The 10,627-nt window shown below is 42.8% G+C and overlaps 1 long non-coding RNA gene across 1 annotated transcript in view; it reads right to left on the bottom strand.

The window, feature by feature from the left end:
* Positions 1-6,935: 6,935 nt before the first annotated feature.
* LOC138266664 (uncharacterized) overlaps positions 6,936-10,627 on the bottom strand; it is a 197,746-nt gene continuing 194,054 nt past the window's right edge. The window contains exon 4 of the long non-coding RNA XR_011199607.1: positions 6,936-7,067. This is a non-coding gene — a long non-coding RNA (uncharacterized lncRNA). The remainder of the gene's footprint in view (positions 7,068-10,627) is intronic.

The raw sequence follows: 10,627 nt of genomic DNA, 5'->3' as shown, positions 1-10,627 counted from the left end.
CGCACAGGGCTCTCTGTGGGAGAGAGCCTGCACAGGCACCCAGTCTGGATTGACGCAGGGCAGGCTGGGAGCCTGCTCCTGCCTGCATCGAAATGAAAGGAGAAAGAGGAGCGGCGTGGGAGCGGAGGTAAGTGATTTAAAAAAAAATTATTGTTTAATTTAATTTCCGTCCCTGACCACGCATCCCCATGCACACCGCCCCTTTTAATTAGCGCGAGCCGCGACTATTCTTCAGTGGTATTTCCACGATTCCAGGGCTGTCCGTGAGAAGAGCAAGGGTATCCATTAGGATCGCTTTCGCAGTTTCCTCTCAGCAGTTGCAGACTGAAGTCGCAGTCCCAAATTACTCAGGGTTCTTAAGGTGTCAATTGTTATCCTGCCTAGATGGCACGTTTGCAGCAGGTCATTTTAATTGAGTCAAATGCAGGTATCTTAATAAACATTTGACGTTTTGTGGTACTTTTGTGGCATAGATCATTACGATGTGTCTATGTCTTTTAATTCCTAAAGGGATCTTTTTATTTTAGATATGAGTTGGCCTTAGTATGGGGTGAGTGCCATTGCCTGGCTCCATTACCACACATGCTAGGGGTACACTTATTTTTCAATTAATGATCTTTCCTCCTAGTCTGTACACATACCTTAAGCATATCACTTATGGAGCAGGGGTGTATCTCAAAATGATGTCCTCACAAAATTTGGTGAGAGGACCCTGAAATATCACTTGGCTGGCAAAAGCACAAATCTACAAAGGGTTTGGGACAAACGAGAGGTTCCTGTTGGGTGGTGCCTCCTCCATCCCAGAGGCTGAATGGGCTCACTTTACACCCTTAACCTCGCGGGTGGATGGCTATGAGCCTGCTGGTACTACTGTAACTGTCAGTTTTGGCATCTGGTGCTTAAGAACATTTTAGCCCACAGGTAATACTTCCCTCCTGTGGGGATGGTTCATTATCACGAAGTATGCAGAACAATAAATCTCCCTTTGCCACTGACTTGGTGGTTTAGTGGACAACTGCTTTCTTTCTGAAACGTTGTCTTTGAATCAGTACACCAGAGAGATCAGGAGTTGTACATATTTGGGGGCAAGTACAGAGACATGGTCATCGAATACTTGTCCATGTTTGATATATCCTCATAATGGAAAGACTGTGCGAAGGTAAGAAGAGAACGAGATAGGGTTCCAAGTGCTTGTGTGTTATCTTCATTACACTGAGTCCTACTCTTATGCATTGCAGTACTACATTTCCTCCCTCTCACCTTCCTGTGTAATCTGTCTTCCACCTGGTCCCCGGAAAAGACACACGTCTATAGATCACAAAAAACAAATTATTACTCTTCAGCTGCTTCTTTTCACTATCTTATAGGATCAATTCCTCCAATTCACAGGCCCAGAATAGAACTTTTGCAATATGGTTGTTTACATTATTTCCCATTGTGCTATCAGATGGAGACAGAAGGATATCCTCTGGTAATGCACCTAACTAATGGCTAACATGTTTTCATGGGAGTAATTCACTCTCAAAATTATAAGCATCTAACTATTTATACTTCTAAAAATCCAAAACGGCTTTCCCACCTTTAACCATTTAATTTTATGAGTTCTTCTCCCAAAAAGCCAGCTCGAGTTCTTATGCATGCCTTTTTTTCCCATCCACAGCCTCTCTGGGGAAACCTGATTCCCTTCTGCGGGTGAGTTAAATTGCTATGTTCGCAGAAGTATTTCACATTTTACATCTGACTATTGACAAGTTTAGCTGTTGATAAGCAAACATGTTGTTACTAATTATTTAAAATATACATACAGTGGGCTCAGAAGAGTATTACACTCTCACCACATTTTGGTTGGATGTTTAGTGTATCATTCCACTTTGTACGAAGTGCTTCCATTCACACTGCTTTAAGAGCTGTTTCACATCAGTGATCACGCATTCAGTTCTTAATCTCATAATACATACATGGTACACTGAAAGCGGTTAATAGTAATTTTTGTAGTGCACAAGGCCTTTGTTTATATTTTTTATTAGGGGTTGAGTGTGGGCCTTGCTTCAAAATGGCTCCTAGCTATGTATGCTTTCCTGTTTACACACCAGGAAGACCTGACACCAAAATGTCCATCATGTCTCACGTGATTCCAGCTCCTGTTCCACTTCACCCTCCTTGTTACTCTGGCAGTAGCTCTGCTCCTTCTGGGCCCAGTGCTCTGTTTTGTACATAAGGTTGTGTCAGGAACTGAAGGCACTAGCATCTTTGGTGCTGTCAGGTGCAATGAAAGAGCAAGCAGCAGGGACAGTGGCTCATCTTCCACTCATTTCCATAGCTCACTTGCTGCTTTGTTCTATGACTTGAAATCCCTGCTCCTGCTCTACCATGCCATTTTAGATCGAGAGTAAGCGTACGACCTCTTGTATACTTTTAAGTATACTTCTGCTATTTCATTTATTAGCTTCAGAGTTCAAAAATCCTTTCCTGCTAGTGTTCAGTCATGCCTCTTTGTCCCTCCTTCTTCTGTGTGGGAGAAGGGACCAACTACTGTATAATTACGCTTTGTCCTGTTTATCTGGTCTGTAGGAGACAGTTTTTTTTTTTTTTTACTTTGCTTCCTTTTCCTGTCCAGGGAAGCTTCCCTTTTAATTTGCAGAGTATTCTTACTCTGAACTTAGCTGTCAACAAGGCTATTAATCAGGCTGTTATTTTGGTCACACTTGGCTTTTGTGGGCTCTCTGCAGTCCCTCTCAGCTGCCCTTCCTTGGTTTGGATTTTCTTTACCATGTGTGCCTGCCAGTGGTCCCCATGCTGAGAGCAAGGGGCGGAGGATCGCTTGTAATTACTTATTGCCTAGGCAACCAGCTCTACCAGGGCTTCGCAATCCTTAGAAACAGTGTCCACTTCTGCTCCATATTGGGATCCCACTCGCAGTCCCATGAGTGCGCCTCAGTTCACACACTCCAAGCCCTCAGCTGTGCCAGTGCCAGGAACCCCACACATGCTGTCTGCCAGAGCACTTCAGCTCTTGCAGTCAGTACACTCTGCCGCTCCAGTACTGGGACCTCAGGCACTGCTCCATCAATGCACATCAGTTCACACACTCCAAGCCCTCAGCCGTGCCAGTGCCAGGAACCCCTAACCTGCTGTCTGCCAGAGCACCTCAGCTCTTGCGGTCAGTACACTCTGCTGCTCCAGTCATGGAACCTTGGGCGCGCTCCATCAATGCACCTCAGTTCACACACTCCAAGCCCTCAGCTGTGCAAGTGCCAAGAACCCCACACACGCTGTCAGCCAGAGCACCTCAGTTCTTCCAGTCAGCACACTCTGCTGCTCCAGTACTGGGACCTCGGGCACCACTCCATCAGTGCACCTCAGTTCACACACTCCAAGCCCTCAGCCGTGCCAGTGCCAGGAATGCCACACACACAGTCTGCCAGAGCACCTCAGTTTTTGCAGTCAGTGCATTCTGATGTTCCAGTACTGGGACCTCGGGTGCCACTCCATCTGTGCACCTCAGTTCTATCCCGACAAAGTCACTTCCTTTCCCATACTGCCCCCCCTCAAATACAGTTCCATCACAGCAGTTCAACTCTAATATTCAGTCCCACCGCCAAGCCAATACTGGATCCAAAAGAGAAAAACGCAGCTCTGCCTGTGCACCTCAAGTCTAACATCAAACGCCACTGTTGATGGGAACCACCGCAGCTCTGCTAGAATATACCAATTCCAACAGTGCACATTTCTTCTCCGTACTAAGGCACACACACATGCCCTTCAGGACTCCTCGCTTCTGTGGGTCAGAGGCAACGCCACTCCCATGCTGGGCCCCACTCTTAGCCCACCAGGGACCTCCAGACTAACACTCAGCAACACTGGCATGCCAATACTACGTTCCACACATAGCTCCATTAACATACCTCACTTTTGACCTTGTGTGCCTGTTACTATTCCAGTACTGCAGCCCACATACAACTCTGTCAGTGCACTTCAACCCTAACCTGCAGCGCCCCATTATTCCAAAACAAAGAATTACACAGCGCTCCATTTCTCATTCGTCACCGCTGCCTTTCTGTTATTCCTGCACTGGGCCGGGACATACCCCCAATCCTGATCTGAAGTGCCCCAATATTGCTGTATTGGGGTTCACATACAACTCTGCTAATGCACCTCCTGTTCTACAGTGCCCCCCTGCTGTTCCACACTCAGACTTCTGTTTGAGGACATGGGGGAGCCAATTAAATCTATTCTTAGCTGCCATCTTTATTTGCGAGGGTCTGTTTCAACTATTTCAATCCGTTATTTCCTTTAGTCTGTTTACCCTCAATGTTTTCTTTCTTCCCCACTTTTTTCTTTCCAGCTCTTAAAATCCACATTTGCTCTTTTTTTCAACTGTATATTTCTACTCCTCTCCCTTTTTTTAATTTCCCCCTTCCTCTTGCTACCTTCTCTTTCAAACTCCCAAACACATGGTTATGTCTTTCCTTGTTTCGTTTCTCTCTTTTTTCTTCATCAGGCGTTTATTCTTTCACTTTTTTCTCTTCCCTTCATTCTTTCTTTGTCTTTTTTATTTTCTCTTTCCTTTGAGTCGGTATGCATCCTTTCACTTTAAAAAAAAACTTTTTTCCTTCCTTTCTCTGGTGTTTTTCTTATCTTTATCTGTCAATTCACATTTTACTATAAATCTCTCCTTTTCCTGTCTGAATGTGGAAGCCACAAGTTTCTTGTCGGGACCCTAAGTGTCAAAGTGGTTTTCCCTTTCTGTATCTGTGGGAAATGTGTCAGTACATACATGCCCTGATTTTTTCGCTGCTTGTTTCTCTCACCACCTCTCTTTTTTTCTCTGTTCATTTTTCTCTTTCTTTTAACACATCTTTCATTATTTTTTCCTCTGTATCTTTCATTTGCTAGCTTCCTTCCTTTTTTCCTTTTGTCTAACACATTTGCTCTATTTCTTCTCTTAGTGGTGTTATCATTTTCTTGTTCTTTCTTTCCCTTCTTTCTTTTATTTCTTTGTGACCTCTTATCCTTATTTATTTTATCCGTTGTATTCCTTTCTCTTCTCTTTTTCTGCCCCATCCACTTTCTCTCCTGAGGCCTAGTTATCAATGGAGCAACAGGTGCAGTGGCACCAGGGACCAGAGACCTATGGACCACATGCAACTCTAATTACTGCTATATTTTCCTACTGAAATTCCAGTCAACCGTTTTCCTGTCTTACTCCAGGGCCCATGGCACTGTTACTACGCCACTTGTCCTTACCATCTTTACTCCCCACTCCTACTTTCCTCTCACCCTCCAATCCATACCAAATTATATTTTTGTTATGGTGTTTTGAGCATTACACTCTAATGCCAAAAGTTTATTTCTGATAAAGGTTTACGTGATAATTGTACATGTTTTAAGACAGAGAAAGAAGGTAAATGGAAGTCTTTTAGTTAAATGCTGGGGCACTGGAATTATATGGCAGGTAAAAAAAGACAAATTTATAAGACAGGGTTGCCCAATTTAATGCCAATGCCAATAACTCTTACTCAAGAAAATACAAGACCTATTGCACTGCAAATGCGTGTTTCTCTGTCAATGGCTCTTTATCTGGATGGGAGCAGCCAGGCATGCTGAAAGTGTAAGCAGCTGCCCAGCAGCTCTACTGATCATGCCCAGTGGGCTCTCTGCTACCAGACACATTTGTTTATTCTCCGGCTCTTCACTCTTGCTCGACTCTTCAAGGGAAACAGCTCTATTCTCCACGTCTCTTTGCCACCATTAGCATCATTACTACCCACCATCATTAGTACACCACCACCATTACCATTACAATCACCATCATCATCATCATAACTATTACATTCATCAGTACTACCATTACACCATTATTATGATCAGTATTACCATTACCACTAACACCAGAATCACTGCATTTAACATTACCATTACAACCACCACCATTAGTGCCATCACCATTATCACCCCTGCTACTGCCACCACAGCCATTGCTTCTACTGAAATGCATCAGATTACAGTTGGCCATCAAACATTCGAGTCAAGGAGCTCCGTGTTTTTGGAATGTCACTGTTGCAGGAAGAATTAGAGGTATCCATTTGTCAGGCCAGACCAAGTTTCCCAAGCACAGCTCAACAATGGCAGCCCTGCTCCCCAAAAATGCTAGGTTCTAGGAGTCTCTGACACCTAATCTCTGCCGGACTAGGATTCAAGACATATATGGAAGAAAGCAGGCAGTGTGGCCTACGTTCCTCCAAAATGCACTGCTCATGAGCAAGAATCTATTTTAGTGCCTATAATTACCATATGTGACACAGAGGTTATGGAATCCCTTTCCCCTTTCAGGTTTTAGAAAACCAGTTTTCTTTGCCTATAATGGGGGAGTCCACTGGATGCTGTTTTTAAATTTGCGGCACTCATTCTGACGGACTTTTTCGTAAATTGAGCCAGCCCACTTTTTCCACCATAAATTGTACTCAGCAAGGAAAAGATCTTTGAACAACTGTGAAGCTGGAAGAGGATATGGCATAAAGACCAGAACTATCAACTTTGGAAATGGGGCACCAGGTTTGAGGCTCAGCGTCTGCTCAACATTATGTGATTCTGGGAAAATTGCTCAATCTCCCCCACCTAAAAAATTAATTTGTCCCTGTGTAATGCAACTGGTGCCCATGTAAAGTGATCCAATACCTCCGGGTCGAGTTTGTGCTACATAAAACTTTAAAAAAAAAGTTTGATGAGCCTTATATCCTGAGAGAAGCGCTTAAAAGAAATCGAGATGTGAGACCCTGCTGGCTTTCTACACAATGCAACGGGAAAATGAATGGTTTTGTCACAGCTTCTCAGCTGTGCCGTACTCTGCTACAAGCTCTGTCTGAAGCTGAGGAAGCATGGCAGCTCCACTGGGGCACATCTGTTTGCTCTTATCAAAAAGCACTAACCTTAAAGACTGGATCCAATGGGGACGACTGTAGACATTGGGAACTGGATAATGGGATCAGAGAGAAAACCATGACACTGGATATCGCCACTTTGTCAACATTCAGATGGACACTGCCTTTAGCTGGATGAACGCTGACCTATAAATATTAAGAAGAGGCATTCCTCATATAGGTCTGTTATCAATATTTTACACATTGTAAACATTATAGGTAAAATTGACTGGCATGTAGTCCTGTAAGTAATTGTCACATAATCTGTTACATACCATTAACTAGTACATGCTGCAACCCATTATTCAAGGGCATTGGACATGCCAGTAACCTAGCCATTGTGTAGCACATCAGCATTGTTACAAACAAAAACAGTCATAACAACCCCCCCACCACCCCGCAGGATCAGCCGTGATAACCATTAGCATACAAGGGTACTACACTCTGGTCAGAGCAATATCCAACTTTTACAATTGAGCACCATCTATAAATACTGTGGGAACATTAGTGTCACTCCCAAACAATTTTACAAATTAAGTGCAAAGGTTCTCCAGAATTAAGAAGAAACCTTGAATGTCTTATTAACCCAGCTCTAGCGTCTAATATCTTCTATCACACATGATATACTTTCAGAATATCTTTGTGTTTCTGACTCTCCAAATATGATAAAACTCTTTTTCTTAGAGCTTAGACACACATATTAGGTGGGAAATGGATTTAGAATTATTGTGCATGTACCCCTACAGACTTTCTTCTTTCTTACAAGAACACCTTCTCTAATTTGAAATTCTACCAGTGGTGAAGTTGTCATAAACTTTAATAAGACCCATTAGAAATGTAGCTTTGACCAACCAACAAGCAATAATTTTCCCTACCTAAATTGGTACCTTAATGCAATAGATGTATCAAAGGAAAACACATATCAAAGTATTTGAAGGGTTGCAGATCCTTTCCAGTGCTTATGGTCAGTAACAAGGTCTGCAAAAAATATGAGTTCATAATCTTAAATGTATAGTTCATGAAACAGTTCTTGGTAAAAGAGATTATCTCCACACACACAAATGGATTCCTAAAAATATTTCTCTGTAACTGGTTAGGTCACCTCTGTTGTTTCCAAATATAAACAGAACAGTTCCCTGGAGCTCGGTGTGGGCCCCTTTGAAACGCTTGACATCTGATTTTTTCAGAGACCCAGTGTCCAATCATCATAGACCTATATTGTCTGTCAATGTGTTCTTGGATTAAGATGAGAGGAGAGGAAATTAGACGATTTTCATTCAAATGCTTAACCTATCTCATTGATGTTTAGCATCCTTTTAACATATTTTGACACGTGAACCATGTGTTCACCAAACCTGTTGCGTACGGTATTTTCAGTGTTAAAAATTACTTTTGTACATTGAACACTAGATTGAAACTGTTCCTGTCCAAAAAGTGCTCTACACCTCCTCCCAAATCACACTGCGTCTGATCTATCCTCTCCTCTCAACTTTCCCAGTCACTACTCCAGTATTCTTAAACTCTACACTAACCTCTTCCCATCCCACCTACTTGCTCGCCCTTTACCTGACCCCATGCCTTCCTCCTCCATCTATCCTACCTCTTCACTAACCCTTACTCCTCACCTGACCCAATCTACCTTCCCCTCAATGGGCTGTATGCATCTACTACTCTTCCATAGCCAGCAACCCTGCTTATAGCTGCTCCCTTTTTTTCATCTTGCTCCATTTACCCCTTCCTGCAGACCCCCACTAACTTCCCAGTAGCATCCTGTTTTGCTCTGTTTTTATCAGTTATCTAAATCACTGTCCATTGATGTTACCTCTCATTCCAGCCCTGCTCCATTCATCCTCTCTAGACTTCCACTAACTTCCTATCTCTCTCAACATTCATCACATCAGTCGCCTCGTCTCAGAAATTCATTCACCTTCTAACAACTTTACTTCCAGTACAAGCTATAGTGAGCGGCTTCAGTGCTCCAAATATACCCTTAACAACAATCAACGAAGCGGAGAGTAGATGCCCTGGAGTTTTGATCCTTTCTGGAGGGCTTGCACTTGCAAAGGAAACCAAGCTTTATGGATAGCCCCATCCTTTGCCACAGCACCACTTCCTACCCCGGTCATTGCTAAATATGATAAATGTTAAGCCTGTCAGTGAGATTGCCCTAGTGAGCTGTGAGAGAGTTCAGAGACCCCTGGCCAGTGCCTAATTTGTAAAAGAATGAGTGCTGGTGCCCACAGCTCAACTCATAAGCCGTGGCCGGCACAATTAAATGTTTGCTGTCAGTCTTTAATTCACCTTTTGCATGTCTAATCCACTTCCTGACACTCCCTGCCCCTTTATCTCACTCTTTCAGGCCCTTTCTTTCTCCTTTTGAGATGAGACGGGCTTCACTTCTTTTTCTTCCTCCTTCTTTCCCCTTTCTTAGATTTCCCTCTCTTTCTTTCTGGAAATGTTGGATAAGGAAAAATAAGTGCCAGTCCCCAAAATGGGTGCTCCACCAGCAATCACCAGTTCAAATTTAAGCACTGCCTCTGCCTGACACAGCTGTTCAGTGAAGCAGAGTAAGTCTTACAATAGTGACCTCGCTGGGCTGTAAATGTGACACTTATTGGCCCGTTTTGGTAACTCCAGGTGTACTGGACTCTCAATGGTGTGTCCAAAAGATGCCCCTTTAAGCCTTTCTCAAGAAAGGATCTCTTGCCTGCAAACACTAGCTTGTGCGATCTTGGGTTTAGAAATTGTCCTAGAAACACCAAACATCAGCACCTGGACTAACAGGATTTTTAGATTTCCAGTGAAATTAATTATTTTGGAGGCTACTGGCTGTTTTGAGATGAGCACCCATAAAGGTGCCAGTACTCAATGAAAAAGTCACCAGTGACCATTAAATGTGGAGATATTGGAACCATTTGTTTCTTCTGACGGTCCCAACAGTTATTTGAGAGCCAAAGGGGACTTTCTGGCAATGTAGGTCTGACAGGTTTATCTTACACCCTTGCATAAAGATCCTCAAATCCCCACTAATTTGCTAGTCCCATTTGGTGGGTCCTGTTGCACATTTCAGTATGGTCCTTAGAGCAGGAGGTAACCATCTGAGCTATTCTGCACTTCACCAGAATGCTCTGCTAGACAACTTTGACACATTCTGAGACTGAATTTATTGCTTGCCTGTCTCCCAGCAAAACAGTGGAGTAACCCCAATGTTTTATGAGATGGGGCACCTAGATATGCACTGAGGTGGGTTTTGACCTTATACAATAACACTTGTTTTTCTTTAGCATCCCATCTTAGTAACTGTACGTACCAGCACTTTGGAATTTCATCTAGTTTAACCACTTTATGTTTATGAAAATGAATTGAAGTATTTGTAATCATAAACATACTGCTGACTGGACTATCATCTTTATTAAGTGTGATAACTGTTGTGCTAGTTTTATTTGAATCCAAACTCATAATATTTCTAGGGTAAACCTTTTCTGCTCAACCACAATTTTACTACCGAATATTGACACCAACAATATTGTGGTACAAGAATATTGAGGACAGAATATTAAGGGAAAAAATATTGAAAAGTAAGTGCATATCGGAAAATATAGATTTACTATTCCTAATCCCACATCTATGTATCTTGAAGATATATGTACCACATATGTACAGATATGTAGAGGTATACATAGAAATGCTTACCTGTCAATATTTTA

Source organism: Pleurodeles waltl, chromosome 11 (assembly GCF_031143425.1).
Source record: "Pleurodeles waltl isolate 20211129_DDA chromosome 11, aPleWal1.hap1.20221129, whole genome shotgun sequence".
Lineage (NCBI taxonomy): Eukaryota > Metazoa > Chordata > Amphibia > Caudata > Salamandridae > Pleurodeles > Pleurodeles waltl.
This window is presented reverse-complemented; position numbering and strand designations above follow the sequence as displayed.